We start from the raw sequence: 12,750 nt of genomic DNA on the forward strand, positions 1-12,750 counted from the left end.
TCAATTTTTAAATTTTGAAATTGCCTAAGAATTCTTTTAAAATTTTAAAATTGTTAAATTTTAAAATCGTTTTAATTTTTGATGCATAACTCGATATCCATGGATATCGAGTTATGCATCAAAAATTAGAACGATTTTAAAATTTACTTGTACCAAGGGCTTTTGTTTAAGCAGCCGTGTTCTCAGAAGATCAAACCGCACTTGAAAACAGAAAACCTTGCTTTAAAAAGAAGAAAGCGAAGGACAGCTATGTATCAGAAAGTTTAAATGTATAGAGTTAATACATTAGAAAATCTTTTGAAAGTATATTTGATAAAAGATTAATTTACTGCATTACTAATACTATTTTAGTATTTTGTATTCTCATGTTTAAAAAAAAGAAGATAAAACGAACACATTTAGAGACTTCTATTGTATTTCACTAACTTATGTCTAATAAAGTTTTTTTTTAGCAAGAAGGAAAAAAAACTTAGTAACAAACCATATAAAATAATGTAAACTATATTGTATTTAATATATAATTCAATATTTAACTTCACTATTGTCTTTGAAGTCTTTCGATTAAAGGTATCATATACTTTATACAGGTAATAAGTCCCTCAAAAGATAAGCAAGAAACAAAATACATTAAACGATCAATAAAATTGCATTTTTAGCTATAAACACACTTTTAAGTCTTTCAAAAAAATTGAAATCTTCATCTGAGCCATGATTGTATGACATTTTTCTTTTATTGTTAAAGAAATAACCAAAATCTTTTATTAAAAGCACAGATGCTTCTGCAGCCTCTTCAATTTTTTGCCAGAAACCAGCATATTAAGGGCCTGCGTATCGTTTTTATTTTGAAACGATATTGTAACGATACGATAACTGGGTTTTGAAAAAATACCGACAACAATACGATTAGGGTCTTTGGAAATGCAAACGATAACATAACGATAAAATATCGTTATAAATCTATAATATCGTATGAATTTTCAACTTAAAAAAACCATATCGTTACTACACTGTTTTCCAAATTGACCGCGAGGTTGAAACTCTCCCCACTCCTGATTTTTTTACATTTAATCAGTCATATGAATTAGTAAGCACATTATATGTTGTCAAAAAATCTTAACTAAGTGCTAAATATGTATATTTTCAAAATTAAAACGCATAATTTTTGGCTTTTTTTCTTCCAAAGTTTTAATAAAGCCAGCCATTATGGTTGTCAAAATAACCCATTTATATTTATTTAAACCATGATATAAATACACTTGTATCACAAATGATATTAACGCTTGTTTAAATTAAAATTTACTACAGCAGATGTTTCTTTTACAGTTCATACAAGTTTTTTTAAATTTGTTACGAACATGTTCACCACATCGTTCTGCATAGTTACCTAGGCTAATATTATTGTGTTCTACTAAGAAGAGAAAGCGACACACTAAAATATGTATTTTCCATGAAACTGTCAAGTCATAGCCAAATACATCTTTTGTCTTTGAAAATGAACTTTTGAAATCTTCAATTTTAACAGAAACATCTGTACTCATTTTCAAACCAAGCGCAGCTGATTTCACTAATGAAAACTTACGCAAACAATTAATTATTGGCAAAATATTGATTGTTGCAGTTAAGGTAACATCCCTCTCCAAATTATCGAACAGGGACATAAATCTATTAGCATTGTTTCCATCTAAACCTACACCATGGTACCCTCTCATTAATATGTAATGTGTTTTCAACCAGCTTTGAAAAGCTGACCAAACATATAAAAGCAAAGTACAGAGTTTATCCACAACTCCCATCATAATGTGAAGCTCAGGATGAGGAACAATGAGTTCAAGAAAAAGTTTTTTGATCTTCTTTTAAGTAAACTATATGAGGATTTATTACATTTTTGTATTACTGCATTTTTAATCTTTTTTTTCCACCATATACATATTGATGATAACGAAAGTCAATGGAGCCCAACGTTCTTAGTTTCCCTGCTTCAAGGGAGCATTCTCCTTCATAATACAGACAGGCATATTTGCCCGAGTGACTTGAAAGTCCGAAAACACTGTTTGCGCACTTTAGATCAAATGCCATACTGAATTTCACTTCTTCAAGTTGAAAAGGTACCAATAATTTTCGAAAACATTAACAATAACTTTTAAGAAGTTTTGACCACCATCTTAAGATATTTAGAGTTTCCTGCCATTCAGTCATTTTAACATTAATGCTTGATTCTGCAGCACTTGTTAGATTCATGCGTAAAGTAGAACATAATTTTTTGGTTTTATTTTTAGACAGTTCTAATACATTTGATAGCTCCATAACAGTTTGGAATAAGATATGATTTTCTTTCTTTTCGACTTAATTTCATTCACTCCAACTGTAACAGAGAAGATTTCCAATTGTAGACATCTTGAACTGCTCTCCACTTACAATGCTTTCATGTTCCATTTTACACTTTAACAACCCTGATGCTACTTTTTCTGCATGTTTATCTCCAAGTGATTCACTAATATCTATGATATTCCTTACAGCTTTACTTTTGCAACAATCATGAGAAATTCCTCTATCTAAAATTAATAGTAAGAATTTTATAACAATTTTTGAAATAAGTAAAAACAATAAAAAATCTATTGAATCGAACTGTAAAATAACATAAAGAGAAAAAATGTTTTAACTAAACTTATTTTAATCTTATTCATAAATTATAAAATCATAAACAATCCATACTTAGATTTAAATTGATGAGTCTACAGATTTTTGCAGCTATATTTAAAGTTTTCGACTCTGGCTCAACATTTGTCTGGATACATACTTTTAATCTGAAAAGCAGCCGTAAATGGGTTATTTTAATTACCATAATGGCTGACTATTAAAACTTTTGAAGAAAAAAAGCCAAAAATTATGCGTTTTAATTTTGAAAATACATACTCAGCACTAGATTTTTCTGACAACATATATTGTGTTTACTAAGGGATATGATTGATTAAATGGAAAAAAATCAGGAGTGGGGAGAGTTTCACCCTGGTGGTTAATTTGGAGAACAGTGACTAGCTTTTTCAAACGAGAATAACCGATAAATACCAATATGAAACAATATGAAAAGATACATTGTTCTATTTCGTAATTTATTTAACTTAAGGAAATATACATTCATAAAAAAATTCCGAATTTTTGCTTCAGTCTAAAGTTCCAAACTAATCATTTTCTTAAACTACCAGATCAACCACATTTGGAGTACTGGCACGAGAGGTAGCAGGAGACGGTAAGGGAGGTCCTTCAAGGCAGCAGCTTCATAAGCTTGTTTTTCAGCAGAAGTGATTTCAACCATTTCTTGATCTTGACTTTACCATAGTTTTGCTGGATATACAGGAGTTTTTCTACTTGTTCTGGTTGCAACTTGGTTTGTTTGTAGGAGACAATAGCACCTCCAGCACTGAAAGCTCTTTCTGACGAAGCACTAGATGCAGGCACACAAAGCCATTTTCTTGCAGATTCTGCCAACGGAAACTTGTGCTTGTTGGTACTCCAGAAGTCCAAGACAACCAGTCCAGAGACTGCAGGTAGCTTGAGGTACATTTCCCATTTAATAATAATGGAAGACTGATCAGTTGTGGCAAAGGTAACTCTAAAGAGGATGTCACTAGCCAAATCAAAAAAAAAGTAGTCACCGGGCTAGAAACCTTGAGATCTTGTCTTTTCTAGTTGCCTGGCTTCCATCTCTTGTTTTTCCTGGATCCATTTTTGATGATTCTGAGATTTTGTAATAAGAGCGTCATAGGCCTCATCAAATCCACCAATCTTTTTTCAAAGCCTGACCCTTGTACAGAGGATTCAGCACGTTTGCGACTGAATAGTGCAAGTTGGTTGCTCCAGATTCTGAAAACCGGAAATCAATGGCTTTAACTAGTTTTCGGTAAAACATCTTAGCAGTAGGAGACAGGCCATCACAAATAGCTTTCAGAAGTCGGTATTTCAATCCATACAGATGAGAGATAACTCTGTGAATGGAGACTTTCTTGTCAGCAGAAAAGCTTTCCGAAATGTCGAAGATTTTCCTTAAAATTGGCAAAATTTTAACTCATTCTCACTGGGAATAGCGGGTGCAAGTTTGTTAGGGTCAGAACCTGCATTATCCAAACTTGCTTTTGGGGATGGTTGCCTTCATGTTGGAAGCTGAGTCATGACACAAACAACATAGCTGTGTCCGGCATATCCGGGAATCATTTCTAAAAATAAAAAAAAATTAATAAGTATAAATATTATACAAATTAAAATTTACATATAACAATTTAATACCTTTAGTTATAATATTATATTATAAAATTATAACTAAAGGCATAAAAATATTATATGTAACGGGTAATATCCCTAATATGTTAAACTGTATAAAAATTTGGTTCAACAAATCAACAAATACTACGTAATTAGCTTCCTTAGTAATAGTAAGTTAAAGTATTAGTGTAAGTACTATTATACTAAGTTAAAAAAACTTTTATAAAAGTTTACTTACTAATCCAGTCTGTTTGCAATAGCTTCTGCAGTATAGCTTCCAGAAAAGGGTGATACACCAATAACAAACATCCGGTGGTTGAAGTCTTCATAGATGAAGTGGAGGGTGATGGCTTGATACGCGTCATTATTCCGACTTTGCTACATGTCAGAAGAAATGGCAAATCCAGGACTTTTTGGCAACTCTTTCTCCAGAACTTGATCCACTGCTACTTTCACGTTTTTCAAAACTAATGTCAACCTAAAAGAAGAAAAAACAAATAAAAAACTGTTGTTTATACTAATTTATAGTTATTTAAAAAAACTAACAAAAAACAATTGGCTTCTTAGTAAGTTAGTACCTCCTTTTTAATTTTAAAAAATGATTTTAAAATTAAAAAGGAGGTACTAACTTACTAAGAAACAACAATAATGCAATAATGGCGTCATGGGACTTATGGCGTCATTTTCATTGCAATTAAGACTAAGGGGTATGGGATTTTAAGTTTGATTTAAAACTTATACAAATTATTTAAAGCTGTTTCCCTTTTAAACCAAATGAAACCATCCCAAAATTGTTTACTTAACCAAAAGTACAATAAATTATATACCTTACTTAAAACGTGAGTATCTTGTTGCAGCCTTGATCAGCATCTTTGGGTTGAAATAAGCAATCAGATCCTGGAAGCCTTCATGCTCAACAAGGCTAAATAGTAAGTTGCATCTAGCTAAGAACTTTGCAATTTCCAAATCACCTTGAAGTTGATCTCTGTCTTGTGGTTTGTATTTTAACCAAGCATCAATCTTTTTATTCTGATTGGCCTTAAATGGACTGCCCAGTTTTCTTGACTTTACTTTTCTGTCCATGACCAGAGGAACCTTGTCTCCATGATCTTTTTCATTGGAATCATCCTCGTCGTATATCTGTAAAGTTAAAAAAAAGTTGTAAAATTTTTACATTACAATGTACACGCTGTAAAGCGGATAAAGCCTGTAATACATTGTAGTATTTAAATTTTGAACATACTAAATATAGAAATAGTCAATTTAAAACTTTTTTCTCACAACTGTCGTGTTGTAGCTCATTAAAAGCAACATCAGCTTCTTCTCTGACTTGTCATGTTTAATCTGGGCAAATTCAACTGAACGCTTTCTAAAAAGATGGGATCTCATCCCAGAAATGTTATGATCTGCAACCTTGACAACTGCCGGACAGAGCTTGCACTTTGCTTTGATGACTCTTTCACCAGTTGCACTTTGAGTCACCTCTTCTTCAAAGAAGTTCCAGATTACCGTTCTTGGACGCGGCATGATGTTTACAATTAACTTATAAGATCAAACTTCTAAACTAAATAAGAAAAAGAATCTCTTACTTTATAAAAAAAAAATTAAATCTGGACAATAATTCTGTCCAACTAGTCACTTTGACTCCCTCTCGAAAACTAGCCTTTTCCCAAAAAATGACAATTTTTTTACTATAAAATTTCTATCAGGCATTTCAAATAACTGATATTTCAAATTTGACAACAATATCAAGTCATTAACATAATATTTCAAAAATTTATCTTTTCTTTTACTACTTTGAACAACCTGGAGCAATAATAATTTTTGCTATCAAAGTTTAACTATATTTCACTTAAAAAGTTTAATAACAAATTAAAAATAGACATTTCGTACATACTATTATATTGTAACAAATAAAATAAAACAAAGTTTATCATATCTTACCTTCAAAATTGATCATATCTTACCTTCAAAATTGATCATATCTTACCTTCAAAATTGATCATATCTTACCTTCAAAATTGATCATATCTTACCTTCAAAATTGATCATATCTTACCTTCAAAATTGATTAAATTTGATTATTTTTACAAAACTTTTGCTTTCTTTTTCAATGTTTTTTTGTGTGTTTTTTTTTTGTGGAATTATTTAGATTTTCCCTGAGACACCAAAGAGTCACTGTTTTCTTTTTGAACTTGATATTTTTTTCCCTATCTGACTGCGAATCATATAAACTACAATTCTTTTTTATATAGTTTTACAACCGCGTTATTTTGACACATTAAATACATTTAGATCTTGCCCAGTAAACACACAAACGTCTACTAAACGTCAAAACAACGTTTCAACAAAACGTTCAGATTTGGTCAATTATCCGTTTAGAATGAAATCCAGATTAACGTTTAGAACAAACGTCCATAAAACGTCTATATTCAAACGTATTTTAGACGTCTATAGGATTATTATACGTATATAAAGCGTTTAGATTTTGTCTAATTTACATTTAAATCTAGTCTAATTAACGTATATAAAGCGTTTAGATTTAGTCTAAGTAAACGTATATTAAACTTGTCTATTAGTTTCTTTGATTTAGTTAACGTAAATTTAATTTATTTAAGCTTTAAAACTAATATAAGTTAAAATTACGTTGTAACTTTTTAACTTTATATAAGTATATAGGTATAGAGCTATATAGGTCATGAAATTTATAAATAGGATATAGTTGTTAAAAGTAATAAAATTTATAAATAAGATATAGTTATAAAAGACCTGGTCTTATTATTTATATTTTTTATAACTATTATAATATGTTTATAAACTTTTATACCATACTACTTATACTATACTTTTATTTTATAAAACTATGTATAAAGTATAACCTTATATAAAAAATTTTTATATAGTGGGGGTTTAGAGAAAAAATGTTTGTGCACTGTGCTTGTTTATGTTTCGATAATTAAAAAAAATTAAATGATCAAGCTTTTGGCAGTGGAAATATTATATTAAAAAATTTCTATCAAATATTTTTTAAATATCATCTCAGGAGAAAATAAAAGTTTACATTAATATTAAGATTATTTATAAAATTAATATACTCATAAACAAATATTTTCGATCACTAGTTTATGTATTATCAAAAATCTTCCTAGAATACCGTCTACCACTTGTTTATCATGCACCTGTTTGTGCAACATCATCTTCTACATTCTTATCCTGATCGTCTTATTTCGTAACCTGATTTGTAACCGCAAAAAACTATTTTAATTAAAATAATTTTAATGTACATTCATAAAATAAAATTAGAATTACACAGAACAACTTTACATATAGAGGATTTTCTGAATGGAAGTTTCCAAAATTTCCTGCACCATCCATGTTTATTTTTGACAAAAATAAAAATTGGAAAATTTCGAAAGTCGCGCCATATCATATGCAGTGGCTTTTACCAGCTCTGTTCAACCAATTTTCTTTAGCAAATGTAACTAAATTAAGCGAATATGCATCTAAATTTAAAAAATTAAAAAATTTATTTATTAAACCTCTTAATTAATGCAAAGATGAATACCTACTGCTACACTATCCAACTAACGCTTACAAAATGAATTTAAACTGTTTATAAAACTTACGAAAAAAGTTCTTGCAGCAGGACTTTCATAACGAGAGACCAGCAACTCATATTTTCTAACTGTGTCAATGTTGCAATCAATAATTTCTAAAACATCTGAGTCCATTAAGTTGTTGGCATTTAGGAAGGTAGATTGTCGTGATAAGAGATTTTTAACTTTTTAGCTTCCGACACTCGTTTATTATTTATTAATCAGTCGTTTTGCTTTCAGTTGTTGTAAGGAAGTGAATCTTGTAAACGCATTTAAATTAATTATTTAGCCAATAAAAAGTAATTTTTTAATAATTTTTTTTATTTCGTTTTAATTATGCCTATTTAAACCGCGTGACTTAAGCTGTTATGTGAGTCTTCTGACCAATGGCTATATTGCTATATTATAATATAATAAACGTTTATTAAACGTCGATCAAACGTTCAGAATAACAACTTATATTAGTCAATATTGTAAACGTTTGATTGACGTTTAATAAACGTATAAATTAAAAAATTTAAAGCGTAGATTTTAAATCTTTAAATGTTTACGTTTAATTAAGGTCAATTAAAGGTTTACAATATTGACTAATGTAAGTCGATATTCTAAACGTTAAATCGACGTTTAGTAAACGTATATATAAAAAAGTTTGAAATATACATTTCAAATCAAGCGTCAATTTTTAGTCAATAATAGGTCGCTAAACGTTTTATCTATTTTTCGACCGATTTTGATTAAATATTGACCAATTCTAAACCAATCTGTGTTTACTGGGTGTATGCGTTAACACCTACATACATTAACACCGACACACATTATTACCCTACATACATTAACACGCTAATTGCATCTTGAAGACTTTTATTAATCAACAAAGTTTTCAGCTGACATCCTATTTAATGGGTCTGAAAGGATCAATTAATTAGATGTCAAACTTGCGCTTCCGCAGTGAAGCAAATTTTTTGCCAGCCAGGTTTGTTTTGCCAGCCTAAAATGACGCAATGATAAATCAAAGCAAAACAAAAATGAAGTATCGTCAGTTTAAATAAAATGGCTACCGGCATTAAAAACTTTATAATCTTACTTCACTTTTTCTTACGGAACTTTTGTCAAGTTAGACATCTAGATAATATATACAATTGGAAAGGATTAACTTGTAAAACCGGTAAAGATAGGCAAAAAGACGTCTTGACTCGACTTGAAGATTTATAATATATTTGAACTAAAATTTGGCATTTTTTAAAAAAATAATTGGGATATTGTAAAATATATCATTATTTTATATTTCATTATTCATCGGTATCTCTAGTTACTTTTATGTATTCCGAACACCGATAAAAAAAGCCGATATTATCGTTTCAATCGATAAATTTTCAGTCAGTTATCGATTCAAACGATAAGTTATCGTTTCATAGATAAATTCATATTATTTGATATCGTTATTGTTTCATATAGTTATCGTTTCAAAATATCGGTTCATACTAATATACCGATAACGATACGCAGACCCTTAGTCTCCTCATGTTACCGGCCACCTGAAGATGATTTATTAAAATTTTCAAATCATTTAAAACAAATTTTTATAAAAAATAACAGTGTAAAAAAAAAAAATTCTGTATTGGAGACATAATCATAGATTGTTTACAATATGATAAACATGCTAATAATAAACTTTTGACGAAATGTTACAACATTACATCTTCCCAATTATTAATAAACCATGGCCTACTTTATTTATACGGCCGGATATTTTGCATTTTGAAGAAAAAAATAGAAGGCCAGTTTTCTCGAAAAGTGTTTTTTAAAGAAGCAGCTTTGAAAGTTCAAAAAGATGGTTAACAAATGTTGCGTTGTAAATTGTTGTTCAAATTATCATAATTATGGTGAAGTATCTACAGTTGTATTTTCGTTTCCAAAAAATGAAGAGTTAAAAAAAAATTGGATTAAATTTGTAAATAGAAAAGATTGGACACCTGCTAATTCTTCCGTTATATGCATCAAACACTTTGAAAAAAAATATTTTCAGAAAGGTAACAGGAATCAACGTTTTAGATTAATAAAAAAACTAAAGCCTATTCCAACTATTTTTGATTGCACAAATTTGACTGAAGAAGGTTCATCACAACTTATAAAATCTTCTAATTCGTTAAGAAAATCACCAACTAAAAGATTATTTCAGCCAGATCAATATGAACAGTTTTTATTGAATGATTTGATTAGTAGCTTTGACGATATTACTGAAAGTCTTGCTCTAGATGGTTTTTCATTCATGAAGTATCATGATCATGTAATTTTTTATAAATTGAGTCATAGTACTTTATCTATTCCAGAAGTTACAGAGTGCATTCGTGTAAACAATGAGATGCATGTTAAATTATTTTACAAAGGTTCACCTCTGTCATTGCCTCAGTGGTTTCGTCAAGGAAGAGATTGTCGTTTATCTTGTAAAAGTATGCTTCATAATTTTTCTACCTACATTAAATCAAAAGCCGAACAATTTTCATCTGTATTGACTGAATTACAGCAAAATAAATATATGAAAAAACCTATTTATTCAGCCAATATTATAAAATATTCACTGATATTACGATATACTTCTATGCAGTCATACCAACTTTTGTGCGAAGAATTACCTTTACCATCATTATCATTACTTAAAAAAATAACTAGTGGAAATATTGATGCTCTAAGTTGTGTAAAACGTTTAAAATTAGAAAGTAAGATATCTCAAGGCATTTGCTTGATTTTTGATGAAATGTACTTGCAAAAATGTGAGGAGTATTTTGCTGGAGAGATGATTGGTAGTGATGAGTCTGGAGAAACGTATAAGGGAATAGTTTGTTTTATGATAGTTGGCCTGAAACAAAACATTCCATATGTGATTAAAACGTCTCCTGAAAAAAAAATCAATGCTGAATGGTTGAAAGAAGAAATTTTTTCGTAAAAGAAGAAATGTCTTCGTATTTTAACTGAATGTGAATTTAATGTTAGAGTTATTGTGTGTGACAACCATTCCTCTAATGTTTCTTGTTTTAAAAAAATTCTTTGTGCATCGAATCAACAAGCCGAAGATTTGTTTTTTATTGACAATCTAAAAAAAATTTACCTTTGTTTTGATGTTGTACATCTTATTAAAAACATCAGAAATAATTTGTTAAATTGCAAAAGATTTTTATTTCCAGATTTTAACTTTAATTGATTTAAAGATCCTATAATTGTATGTGGGGGAGAAATTAAATGGAGCACGTTCTATAATATTTATGAAAAAGACATCGCTCTTGATGCTGGCTTGCGTAAAGCACCAAAAATAACAATGAAAGTATTACATCTTGGCAATTTTAAACAAAATGTTTCTTTAGCACTTGCAATTTTTGATGAAACTACATCTGCAGCGATTCACTCATATTTTCCTGATCTTAAAAGTAGTGCAGATTTTCTTACATTATTTAACAAGTGGTGGGTTTTATCAAATTCTAAATGTCAATATTCAACATGTAATATTCTAGGTAATGCAGTCGTTTCTGGTGATAAAAAACCTGAATTTCTTAGGGAAATGGCACATTGGATAAAAGCTTCGCAATAAAAAAAAAAACCAAACTGTGAGAAGTTTACTTTAAGTGTTCAGACAGCTGCAGCACTAATAAGAACACTTAATAGTCATGCCTTATTGATCGAGGACTTACTTAATGATGGATATCACTTTGTTTTAACTGCAAGATTTCAAAGTGAACCATTAGAAAGGAGATTTGGACAATATAGACAAATGAGCGGTGGAAGATTTTTGGTGGGTTTAAAAGATGTCCTTATTTCTGAAAAAATATTAAAAATCAAAAGTATAGTCAAAGAAAATATTAACTTTGATGATAGTTTGAAAATGCCTCTTGAGTAAGAAAATAATTTAACAGATTTGAAAAACTTTCTTCTTGATATTGATAAAGCTGAGTGTACTCCAGAAATCATGACACTTGCACCAGAAAGTAGGGAAGTAGGTGCTCATATTGCTGGATATATAGCAAAGAAACTTAAAAAACGTTTTGGTACGTGTAAAGAATTTTTATGTTGTGTCAATATTGATGAAAGCAATCCTGATCATACTTATTTAACAATTATTTCTGGGGTGGTCTCACTATTCCTTCACCATCACTTTTGGATTATGTTTGCACATCCTTTGCTATGATTGACTACTCTTATAACAAAATAAAGAAATTTAGTTTACATGCACGACAAGCTTTAGAATATTTTTTAAACCACTTTTATGACTCTTTTCAGACTTTTTCTTCTCCCATGCATGAGAAAATTGGGATAAAACTTGCTGGAAGAACTGTTATCAACATTTTTCTTAATAATAAAAAAATTATCTCTACCAGTGAAGTAGCTGTTGATCATGTAAAATCTTTTAAAGAGAAAAAATTTGAGAATGTTTAATAAATTATTTATAATATAATTATTTTATTTTTTAATGAAAAAAAAAAAATATTTTAATATTTTGTATAACTGTTCTTATTTCTTACATTGTTTTTACTAATTCTAAATTTTAAAATAAAGACTCTTTTTATTTATTTATTTCTTAATAAATGTTCGTTTAATATCTAAAATTATGAATATATACAACTTTAGTGGACTTTTTAAATTTAGAAAGTAAAATAATTTTGAAAATGTTCAAAATGTATTAAGTTTTTGAAACATTACGATTTTAAAAACTGGCCTTCTATTTTTTTCTTCAAAATGCAAAATATCCGGCCGTATAAATAAAGTAGGCCATGAATAAACCAACCCGAGTATTAATTTTCTTCTTTCCATACTCTTTTTGGTTGATTTTTTATTTTTATTTTGAATCCGAAGTGTGTCTTTTTTGATTGAACCTATAATTGTTTTTGTTCCAAAAGACAATTTCATT

Source organism: Hydra vulgaris, chromosome 13, assembly GCF_038396675.1.
Source record: "Hydra vulgaris chromosome 13, alternate assembly HydraT2T_AEP".
Taxonomy (NCBI): Eukaryota; Metazoa; Cnidaria; class Hydrozoa; order Anthoathecata; family Hydridae; genus Hydra; species Hydra vulgaris.